This window comes from Glycine soja, chromosome 5 (assembly GCF_004193775.1).
Source record: "Glycine soja cultivar W05 chromosome 5, ASM419377v2, whole genome shotgun sequence".
Classification (NCBI taxonomy): Eukaryota; Viridiplantae; Streptophyta; class Magnoliopsida; order Fabales; family Fabaceae; genus Glycine; species Glycine soja.
This window is the reverse complement of record NC_041006.1, coordinates 26,778,721-26,791,157: the sequence shown is the minus strand read 5'-3', so window position 1 is coordinate 26,791,157 and position 12,437 is coordinate 26,778,721. Positions and strand designations below refer to the sequence as shown.

The window sequence follows — 12,437 nt, the reverse complement described above, 5'->3', positions numbered from 1 at the left end:
AGAGAAATAAAAATTTCTACGAGTCATTAATCAAAATATTGTAGGTGAACGTCGTGTAGTCAATTTCGCAGCCATGCATGTGTTTTCTTTTTTTTTTTTTACAGCAGCCATGCATGTGTTAAACAGCTGTTACCAAACAATCATTTCAAACATCTCAACTCCTATGAAAAGTCTTTACATTGAATAAGCAAAATATATAATATCTATATATATCTTTTTTCTTACTGGATTTTATATATATATATATATATATATATATATATATATATATATATATATATATATATATATATATATATATATATTAAACTTACATTTGCGATATTTTTACACTTTCAATTTTTTTCTTCCTTTTGTATAAGTCACTTCGAATTCTCTCCTTCAATAAGGTGCATTCAGTCCGAATAAATGTCAAATGGTGATCGTTTTTTACTTAAACTTATTGTATGACCTTAGATAGAAATGTGGTAACTAGATATAAAACTTTCAAGTTTGAAACATATATCATCATAGTGTGTCAGGATTGAGAAATCACCTTTTCTCTTAAATATATATTAAAAAGTTCAATTCCTAAATTTAATTTTATATATGAAAAATATATATTGAAAGATATTAACCCTTAAGTAAAAATCACTACATTAAAGGATTAATCTTTAATTCTCAACCCACAGATATCCTAAGTTTAAAAATAAAACTCTCAACAAAATAAGCTATTAAGAATGAGTAGTGCCTTTTAAAAAAGAACTAGAGTTGTTTATTTTTAACAGCAAAAAATGAGACTTTATTAAGACTAGAATAGTGAAGAGGCTAAAGTAATTTGTATAAAGTCATAAATGTAAACCCTAGTACAATTTATTTACCAAAAATTAAAATCGAATACCCTCTCAACAGAGTAATGATTTCAAGAACAGAGTTTTTTTTTTCTACTGAATTTCAAGAACAGAGTTAACACCATAACGTAGTAGTAAAATTTCCTTAGAATCATAAGACTCATAACCCACTTTAATCACAATTAAGCACTTCTATATAGTGCGTGTCTATTATTACAAAAAAAATCATTTATTAACTGATAAAAATATATTGAGAGAGAGAATCAAATAATAAAATATTATTTATATATTTAATTAATTTTTAATATAAATAATGTAAATCTACATTAGTAGTAAGACAAATAAATATAACACTAATTTTAATGTTTTTTTATTATACATTAATTTTTATACCTACTCACAACACTGACTACTACTTGTGCTAGGTTTAGTATAGTGTATATCATGACATACATGAGACTACCTATAGCACTTGCATAAGGAACACTAACATGTATTCCTTCATTGATTTTGATTAAATAGTATTGAGTTCAAATAAATAAATACACGTTATTAGAGGAGTACATATTGATTTTGTGGATGTCATCTCAAAATGATTCAACACTTTTTAAATGTATTCCTTCCGACATAGAAAAGACTTCTTCTGAACTCAATCCCTCTTGATATCCGTGGCTAGAATCTTTTTAGCAGCTCCCATCTTCTTCATCTCAAATTCACTACTAAGTAGTGACTTCAACTTCTAAATTACTAACAAATTTTGAGATGCTATGAGCATGTCGTCAACATAGAGTAGTAGATAGATGTGAGAGCCATCTTCCACCTTGCTATGATAAACACATGAGTCATAGGAACTTCTGATGTACCCATGAGAGATAATGAACTCATTGAATCTTTTATACCATTGCCTTGGTGATTGCTTCAACTCATAAAAAGACCTCTTCAATCTACAAACAAAATTTTCCTTTCCTTCCATTTCAAAACCTTCAAGTTGTAGCATCACAATGCCTTCCTCCAGTCTGTCATGGAGAAAAGTAGTTTTGATATTGAGTTTCTCTAACTCCATGTCTAGAGTTGCCACTAGGGTCAACAAAACACATACGGAAGTGTGTCAAACTACTAAAGAGAATATATCGTTGTAGTCCACTCCTTCCTTTTGACTGTAGCCCTTAACTACCAGATGTGTTTTATAACAAATGATTTCTTCAATGGACGATCTAGATTTCTTCTTGAAGATCCACTTGCACCTCACTACTCGACTTCTTTCAGGTAGCTCAACTAAATCTCGAGTCTAATTCTTATGAAGGGATTCCATCTCTTTATCCATAGCCATTGTTTACTCCTTAGCTTCAAAACAAGAAATTGCTTCCTGATAAGTGGTTGGTTCGAATGAATTGATTTCTTCTGTTACCTATAACACGTAAGATACTATATCAAAGACATATCTGTGGAAGCAATGTTTTCCAAGGTTATTTTGATGATGCCAAAGAATCAAGAGTTAAACAAAGTTTCAAGCAAAGATTCAAGAATCAAGTTTCAAATTTCAAGACCAAGTTTCAAGTTTCAAGAATCAAGAATAATCAAGATCAAGATTCAAGACTCAAGATTCAAGAATCAAGAGAAGACTCAATCAAGATAAGTACTAAAAAGTTTTTCAAAACATTTAGTAGCACATGAAGTTTTCACAAAATCTTTTACCAAAGAGTTTTACTCTCTGGTAATCGATTACTATAAGGTAGTAATTGATTACCAGTAGCCAGCATTGTTTTAGCTGTAATCGATTACCATAATCATGTAATCGATTATCAGTGTTTTTAGAATGTTAAGATTTTCAAAATTCAAAATGAAGAGCCACATCTGTTGATGTGTAATCGATTACACCTTAATGATAATCGATTACCAGTGACTGTTTTCGAAAAATTCATTTCCAAAAGTCACAATTCTTCAAGTGACTTGTTTCTCAAGATTCTTTCAAAAGTCACAACTTTTCTAAGTGACTAGTTTTAAAAGAAATTGCCAAGAGCCACAAACTTTGACTTGAGTCATCAAAAGATTATAAATATGTGATCATGACATGAATTAAAATGATCCATCATCTCTTTCAATCATTATATCTTTCAATCTATCTTTCAACATCTTCTTTCATTTCTTTTTACAAAATTTTTCTGATTCTTTTTCTCTTCATCTTTCTAAAAGTTTTTGTTCAAAACTTTCTCTTTCAAGAAAAGTTCTTTGATAAAAAACTTGTGTTATTCATTTTTTTCATTCTCTTCTCCCTTTGCCAAAAAGAATTCAACAAGGACTAATCGTCTAAATTCTTTTTGTGTCTCTCTTCTCCCTTTTCCAAAAGAACGAAGGACTAACCGCCTGAATTCTTTTGTGTCTCTTTTCTCCTTTTGCCAAAAAGAATTCGTCAAGGACTAACCGCCTGAATTCTTTTTGTGTTTCTCTTCTCCCTTTTCCAAAAGAACAAAGGACTAACCGCCTGAATTCTTTTGTGTCTCCCTTCTCCCTTTTCAAAGAATTCAAAACGACACAGTCTGAGAATTCTTTTGATTCTTCCCTTTCCCTTAAACAAAAGATTTCAAAGGACTAACCGCCTAAGATATCTTTTGTTTCCCCTTCACAAAGTTTCAAAGGACTAACCGCTTGAGAACTTTGTCTTAACACATTGGAGGGTACATCCTTTGTGGTACAAGTAGAGGGTACATCTACTTAGGTTGTTGTGACTGAGAACAAGAGAGGGTACATCTCTTGTGGATCAATTCAAGTGGAGGGTACATCCACTTGGTTGTTCAAAGAGAACAAGGGAGGGTACATCCCTTGTGGATCTTTGCTTGTAAAGGAATTTACAAGGTTGAAAAGAAATCTCAAGGACCGCAGGTCGCTTGGGGACTGGATGTAGGCACGGGTTGTTATCGAACCAGTATAAAACTCTTGTGTTTATCTTCTTCTTCCCTACACTCTTTAATTTCCGTTGTGCACTTTAATTATCGCTTTTACTTTTGGTTAAGTTTCAATTACTATTCTTTACTTTCTTAACTTGGTAGTAAAAGCCTAATTAAATATAGTAACATTAAGAATGATAGATTTTTAATTAGTAAAGATTCATTAATAATTAATTCAACCCCCCCTTCTTAATTATTCTGAGGCCACTTGATCCAACAATATCTTTCAAGAGCTTTGATTTGCCTTTGTGACTTTCTAGGTGTTGGGGTTTTGGGCTACTTCAGATGGTTTTAACTCCTCTAGTTAGTTCCTTTAACTGGTGTTGAATTTTGATGTTGATGGTGCATTTGAATATCCTGATCAATCTTATCAGGTGCTTCAAACTGCTTTTGATCACTAATGTTTCTGATTGTGGATCTCTCAAACTCCACCTACCTAGTGACATACTCAACCTTGCCTAAATCTTCATCAAATTTAGAATGCAACATAGAGAGTTCGTCAAAGGCGACATCTCCATTCCGAATGACCTTTCTTTCAGATGGAGACCAGACTTGAAATCCTTTGACTCCATTTCCATAGCCCATAAAGAATCCCTTCTTGGCTCTAGGTTGTAGCTTACCTTCACTTACGTGATAGTATGTCGGACATCTAAACACCTTCAACATTGAGTATTCAATTAGTTTGTTAGACCATACCTCAATGGGGGTCTTAAAGTCTATGGCAGTGGACAATGAGCGATTCACGAGATAGCATGTTGTGCTAATTGCCTCAGCCTAGAAACTCTTATTCAATCGTGAATTAATAGAATGCAGTTGGCCCTTTCTAATAAGGTCCAATTCATTCTTTCAGTTACTTTGTGGAGTATAGCATACAATATGTTGTCTTGTTATGTCTTCATCTCTATAGAATTCATTGAATTCAGTAGAACATAATTTGAAGCCATTGTCAATCCTAAGACACTTTACTGTCTTTCCTTTTTGTTTTTTTTTTCATAAATCATCTAATGGTTGAAAAAATTGAAAGCTTCAGATTTCTGATTCATCATTAATACACACGTCATTCTGAAGTAATCCTCAATGATGGAGATGAAATACCTTGCCCCTCCCAGAGATAAAACTCTCAAAGGCCCCCAACAGTCAGAATGGACATAATCCAACATGACCTTTGTTATGTGCACAACCTTTGGAAACTTCATCCGATATTATTTCCCATAGACGCAGTGCTTACAAAACTGAAAATGTTCCATCTTATGATTTCCAAGTAAGCCTCTCTTGCTCAAAATATCCAAAACTTTTTACTTATGTGACCTAAACGCAGATGCCATAAAGAATTATTAGATGAGCCATTGGATGCATGACTTTCAGATTGCGAAATAGCAAAGACAAAGTCTGTCACAATGGACCTCTAAAGGAAGTACACGTTTTATTGTTTGGTTACCTGCATTACCAGACACTCCTCTTTTCCTCTCATCTACATAACTCCACCTTCAACTCAACAAGAAAAACCTTTTGAATCCATAACATCCACCAATACAAGATTTTTCTTAAGCTTTAGAACGTGATGAACTTCAGTCAAGATTCTAATAGCACCATCATGCATTATATATAGTTAAATTATTCTATTAATTTTTCCTCTACTTTATTAATTCTATTTCCAACTTATTTTTTATGGAAATTTAATGTAAAATATATTCTATTTTTTCTGTTATATCACTCAATATTTCTTAATTATTAAAAAAAGAACGAGTTATATTTGATTATTATTCTATTAAATTCAAACAATTTTATTTTCAAAATTTTCCTCTATTTTTAGAAGTTTTATTCTTAATCAATTATTTCATTCTTCTTTTAACATTTTTTAATAACTATTATAATATTATTTAATAACGTACTATGAAAAATAATCAATCAATTTATTTCATTTCTTTTTAGTATTTTTTAATTAACAATATATCTTTTTAGGTAATATATGTATGCTATATCAGTTTTTCAGAGCAATGATAAACTCATGTTTTGCATCATAGAATAAAAAATTATAAGAATGAAAGATAAAAAAATAAATATTAAATTTGTGAACCATTTTTAAATATTAATTTATAAAAATATGTTTAAATATTAAGAACATTTGAAGTTTCAATAATAACATTTATCTATTTGGAATAAGTTTTTAGTTCAAATCAAATTTATTTATTTATTTATTCAATTAAAGAAGATTTTGATATTTTAAATTAAATTATTTGATTAATGTTCAAATTTCTTCAATTAACAACATATAAATTTATCAATATAAAAATATAAAAAATATATTATATACAAAATAAAATTCTTGGGGATATATTTTTTATGAAGAACAAAATTTTATAAAAAAAACACAAATTAGATACAAGTATATTAAGTTAAATATAATACTTATTTTGAGATGATTTTTTTTTCAATTCGGATACTTATTTTGAGATGCAGGTAGTAATGTTATACCAAATGTTTTGGAAAGTCCCTGAGTATGTTGTTATTTCTTCACACGTAACCGAAGTCTCGTTTACGAGAACGAGATTTACAGTTTATTTAGAAAAGATGATGAATTAATTTGAACATATTGTCAACTATATGAAAAAATGAAGTTGTTCGGGGGTTTACTTTGATATTACCGTAATATATATAAAATCATACTACTAATTTTAAAAGTTCGTAAATTTTCATACAAGCTTTTTGAGTAAGCTTTTTTTTTTAATAGAAAAACTTTGTATCTTTTTGTTATAAAGCAAAAAGCTTATGAAAAACTTACAAAATTTTTGTTTAAAATCATAAGAGGAATTACACGATTATTTTACATTAAAAATTAAAAACTCATAAGATGATAAAGTTAATAAAAAAAATAAACCCTTGATTTGTTTTTATTTTTAAATGACATTTTTTTATTGATAAATATTAATTGTTAGCATTATTAGTTTTTGTTAGTGAAGAAATTAAACCCATAATCTCTTCTCTTTCCATTCTCCATTTATCATGGGACAACTTTATATCTCATTTTTTCTGATAGTACATAAACCCTTGATTTGTTATTATTATAATTATGATATATAATTTGTAGGTTTAATTACTACTCATTTGGTCTTTATAATTTCATCATTTGTACCTTTTAGTTTTTATAGTGTTAAAGTAGTTTTTTTAGTCTCTATAATTTATATTTTAATTCTCTTTTAGTAATTGTAGTTCGAAACTGATTTTTTTTTTAATTCTTATAATATATATTTTAATTCACTTTTTGAAAGTGATCTTTTTAGTCCTTATACTTTATATTTTAATTTTCTTTTAGTCCTTAACATCAAAATATGAGTAATATTATTAATTATAATTAACTACAAAAATATTAACTAGTAATTCATAACTAATTTATCGTAAGATAATTTGTAATAAAAAATAGTTGATAATTTATAACTAATTTGTAACTAATTATTTATATTTTTTTTGTAGAAAGGACTAAAAGGTAATTAAATTATAAATTATAGGGACTAAAAATATCACTTTCAAACTATAGGAACTAAAAGACAATTAAAATACAAATTATAAGGACTAAAAAGACCAATTTTAAACTATATGAACTAGAAGAGAATTAAAATGTAAACTATAGTGATTAAAAAAATTACTTTCAAACTATAGGAACAAAAATGTATGAATCGTGAAATTATAGAGACTAATTGAGTAATTTAACCTAAATGGTATCATACAAGATTGTGTGATATATAGGATCATTTTTTGTGACACATCCTTAATTTAATTCATGGATATTAATTTAAAATATGTTTTTTTAATTTTTTGTAAAAATAAAATTATCTTAATATATTTTATTCATTAATTAAAGGTGAATATAGTTTTGTTTTCATACTTTTACACGCATATATTAGAATGTAAGTTTGCATTTAACTTTAACCCTATAAGCGAATTTGTAAGGTGAGATTAAATACTCTTATTTATAAATTTTATCTCTATTTGATGTGAGACTTAAATTTTTCTCAATACATTTTCCATGTCAACACTTTTGGATTTGATGTGTGAATAATATGATAGATGACCCATAATTAATGAATTTAGCATAAACTCTTATACCATATTAGAATTTGCAAGGTTGAGCATCAAAGTATTTCCTAGATCTATGAAAAAGGTCACCTACTATATTACTTAGGTGCTAAGCCTAAAAGTATTATGCATAAACATGAGGGGATATATTGAAAAAACTCAAATCTTACACCTGTTAGAGATAGTGCTAAGATCAAAGTCAATCTAAGATTTTTGGTGTCCTAGGCATACCAAATAATTTATACCCTAATAATCATTTATATATTATTTTCCTTGCATTTTTGTTGCAAACTCAATTATAATCTATTGATAATGAAGATTTCTTTTAAAAATAATTTATGATAAACATCAAAGTAAAACTATTTAGTCTAACTTGTAACATTATAGATGACTAATAAGATTTTAACATTTTTCAATTTCTATAAACTTATTACTTTATAAGTTGTACATGCATTAGAAAAACAATTAAATCTGTTAAAAAAAGAAAGAAATTAAATATAATCAAAGAACTCAATATCACAAAGTTTTATTTTTATTCAATTGTTAAAACCGTTCTAATGACTTTTAATTCTTCAAATAAAATAGGATTTTAACATTTTTCAATTTCTATAAACTTATTATTTTATAAGTTATACATGCATTGAGAAAACAATTAAACCTGTTAAAAAAAAAAGGAAAACAATTAACTATCTTCAAAGAATTCAATATTACAAAGCTTAATTTTTATTCAATTGTTAAACCGTCCTAATAACTTTTAATTTTTTAAATAAAATTTTACCATCAAGATCATAAAAATTATCATTTTTTTAATAGAAATTTCATTTTTTATTTTTTTATTTTGTGTTCCTAATTTATTTCCTTTTACATTTTGTAATTGAAAAAAAACAATTATTCAAGCCCACATTAAATTGTTATATTATGACATATATAAAAGATTTATTTTAATATTTATATAAACATAATAGAAAATTTGGTACCCATCTAAAAATGGGATCCTAATGAGATTCTGAAGGTCGTTCACATTTAAGGTCACCATTAACTAAAATAGAATATATAAGTGAAAATAATTCTCATGTTACACATTAGATTTGTAGAGTTGAGTTAGATTTTAACTCAAATTTTAAGAATATAGTTTATTTATTATTGATTAACCAAATCCCTTCTTTATTATATCTTAGTTTCTCATTCATTAATTAATTTCTGAAACTGAAATTTGATTAATTTTATTTGGGAGAAAGTAGAGGGCTAGCAGCCCAAATTGTTTTTTGAGGGTTAGTGTGTAGTGACATCCCGTATTATTACTCATCTACTTGTTGGGGGTTTCTAGAAGCAGTCTCTATTGAATGACCGATCCAGTTTTGTCATTTGTAATTTATTGGATCCAATGTATTTAGCATATTTAATTTTTATATATAGAAATAGTAGACACATGCATATAAAAAGGTTTGACTCGTTTGATTGCATTTGTTGTTGTAGTTAATAGTCTCTCTCATAATAACTTCGGATAAAATTTATCGAAATCAAATAATTAAAAAATTTATAATAATTCATATTCATATATTTTTTTTCAATTAACTCAGTTAGTGAAACTTTTAAAATAGAAAAAGTAGTTTTACATTGAAAATTATACAATTAACAAAATATTTTTCATTTTCTTTATTATTTTAATTAAATATTTTAAGCCTTTTCATTTTTTCCTCTTATGGTGATGTACTTCATAGTTCATACACTACTTTAGCAACTACGAACTAAAAAAAAATTATCTCTCAAATTTCAACAATTTTGAAGCACTTTCTTGTTATCTTTATAAATATATTTGATATTTTAACTGTTTATTTATTTTAAGTTATAGCCTTTTTTTATCATTATCTCTAAATCAAACTTCAAAGGTTCTTTTTTTTTTATTTATGTAAAAGGATTGTTTTCTTATGATAAAAAAAGGATTGTTTTCTTAAAATTTGTCAATAGATAAAATTAACTTATATCATAATTGAAATTACTCATTATAAATATAAAATATAATTTAACTATATATATTCAAATATATTTATTTATAATTTTTAATTATAATATAATTTATATATTCAAAATCAAAAGTATTTATTATTATAAATTTTAATCATAAAAAACAAACACTTATCATGTACAATACATAGACAAAAATACTATAAATGTGAAACGTCATATTTAATTATTTAACCAAATCTTAAATTTAATATATATAAATAAATAATGAATAATTTTCATATTTTAAATTATATTTTAAATAATTCATCATATTAAATACTAGGATAATAGTTATTTAATCTTATTCTCATTTTTAAATATATTATTATTAAATAAGATGAGAAAATATAGATAAACTTATTTTATAGTTTTGATGATTTTATATTATAAATGTATTTGATGCTTTTGTTGAATTATTCTCAAGAGTTTATCAATCTATTGATTTAATAACAAAAGCTCAGAAGTGAGTTTGACTACTTCATTCTTGCCCACATTAAGGGCAGAGTAGATTCAAAAAATAAATTAAAATTTAATCCAATCCTAGTTGAAAACAGACACTACTAAAAAATAAGATTTTCACATTGGTTATTATAGACTTTCAACATCGGTTATTAACCGATGTTAAAAATATTGACGTTGTAAGTATTATCATTAACATCGATTTTTCAAAACTGATGTTAATATAAAATTACAACATCGGTTAATATAATAAGAATTATAAAAAAAAGTTATATATCTTCATATCAACATCAGTTTTAACCAAAACCAATGTTAATATAAGAAGACAACATCGGTTTTTAAAAATCGATTTTGTATGTCTATATTAACATCGGTTTTGGTAAAAATCGATGTTGCTGGTAATAAAACAACATCGGTTTTTATAAAAACCAATGTTGTTTCTGATAACAGACATTGATTTTTGGTAAGAATCGATGTTGTTTTATTACCAACAATATCGATTTTTACCAAAATCGATGTTGTTAATGAAACTTAACATCGGTTTTTTAAAAAACCAATGCTGTTTTTTAGGATTTTTTTTAATATGATGTCTATTTTTTTCATAACCTCAAAATTAACCTGTAAATTTTAAAAGCATACCACACAACATATAATTTTCATTTTGTTTTGAAATAGTTTGTACCAGAAATTTCGTAAAAAATTTGTTAATTACTAAAAGAATATTTAATGTTAAGGAGACATGAATTGTAAAAAATGCAAAGTAATTAAACTACAATTAAAAAATTGCCCTAACATCCTAGGTTTCATTTTTAATTTTCAAATAATACTTTGCCCACTGGATGCGAAGCGCCTTCAATCTCTTTGGTTCCAATGGTCTAGCATCATTGAAATACTGCATGATATGATAAAACATAAGTTAATAATATTATACCAATCATAACAAAATGAAATTTGTTTGAATTAAACAATTACCATTTTCCAATTATTCTTGAAACTTCCTAAGATTATAGTTGACATCCAGTGCATGACGTAATACCCACACTCAGTGCTTCCTTTTTGTCTATTACACTCAATACATTATGAAATTTAGATATTCAATGTTAAGTACAAAATAGTCTACACAGTACTAAAATATAACTATAAGCATTGTTTAAATGACTTACTTTAACAACAATCCACCTAACAACAACCTTAGATTTACTTTGTGGAGTATCGTTAAGTCCTTTTAAAGCACTATTGAATACAAACATGGAAGTTTATTGTACAACTAAAATATTGATGTTCCCGACTAATGCTAATGCAAATGTATTGAAAAATAACACTCACCTATTAATTATTCCTTTGAGGTAGTTGTATGGCCTATTATGCAATTAACAGAACCAGATGACAACATTTTCCTTAGGCAAAATGACAACCATTTGCCAATGTGCACTGTAGTGTAGACCAATATAAGTTATTATAGTATTATATATTATTTAAATTCATTTGTTCAGTTTAACTTACCCATTCAAGTAGGCTGCTAGGTACACATCCCTCTTTGATTTCTGCATCCAATTCTTAATATAACTTTTTGATTCAAATTGTGATTGCCCAGATCTCTGTATGGACTGTGGCTCGAGGAATCCATACACATCGACATTCCCCACTCGCATACTTGTTTCCGTCATATGCCTATTGTTGTTAACATAAAGTAAACTATGTATGAATAAAAAACAATAAGTTAGGTAATAAAAAATAATGTAAACTGACTTACAGAATCCAAACTGTATAATAGAGATGTTGAGATATTGACCACCATGTGCTATTTCAGACAGATCTTCATGCTTTATGTACAAGGGAAAGTTGTCGTTAAACACCCCAAACACGATAATATCCTACATAACCTACAACGACTTTAGAAAATGCTGTGGGATGGTCAATGTCATCAGATATAGGGGATCATCGACATCATGATCTGGCCTATCTGCAGGTTTCGCCAGTCCCACAACTCTCTGTTTATCCAACATAGTTAATTAACATAATTTAATTACAATGAACACTTTAATTGGAAAAAAACATTTAATGATAGTGAAATATCTGTTCTGATAAACGCTTGACAAGATGTGTCAGCCAAGCAAGGAAG

The 12,437-nt window shown here is 27.1% G+C and overlaps 1 pseudogene; it reads right to left on the bottom strand.

The window, feature by feature from the left end:
* Positions 1-4,207: 4,207 nt before the first annotated feature.
* Positions 4,208-11,982, bottom strand: LOC114411232 (annotated as a pseudogene).
* Between the last annotated feature and the right edge of the window lie 455 nt (positions 11,983-12,437).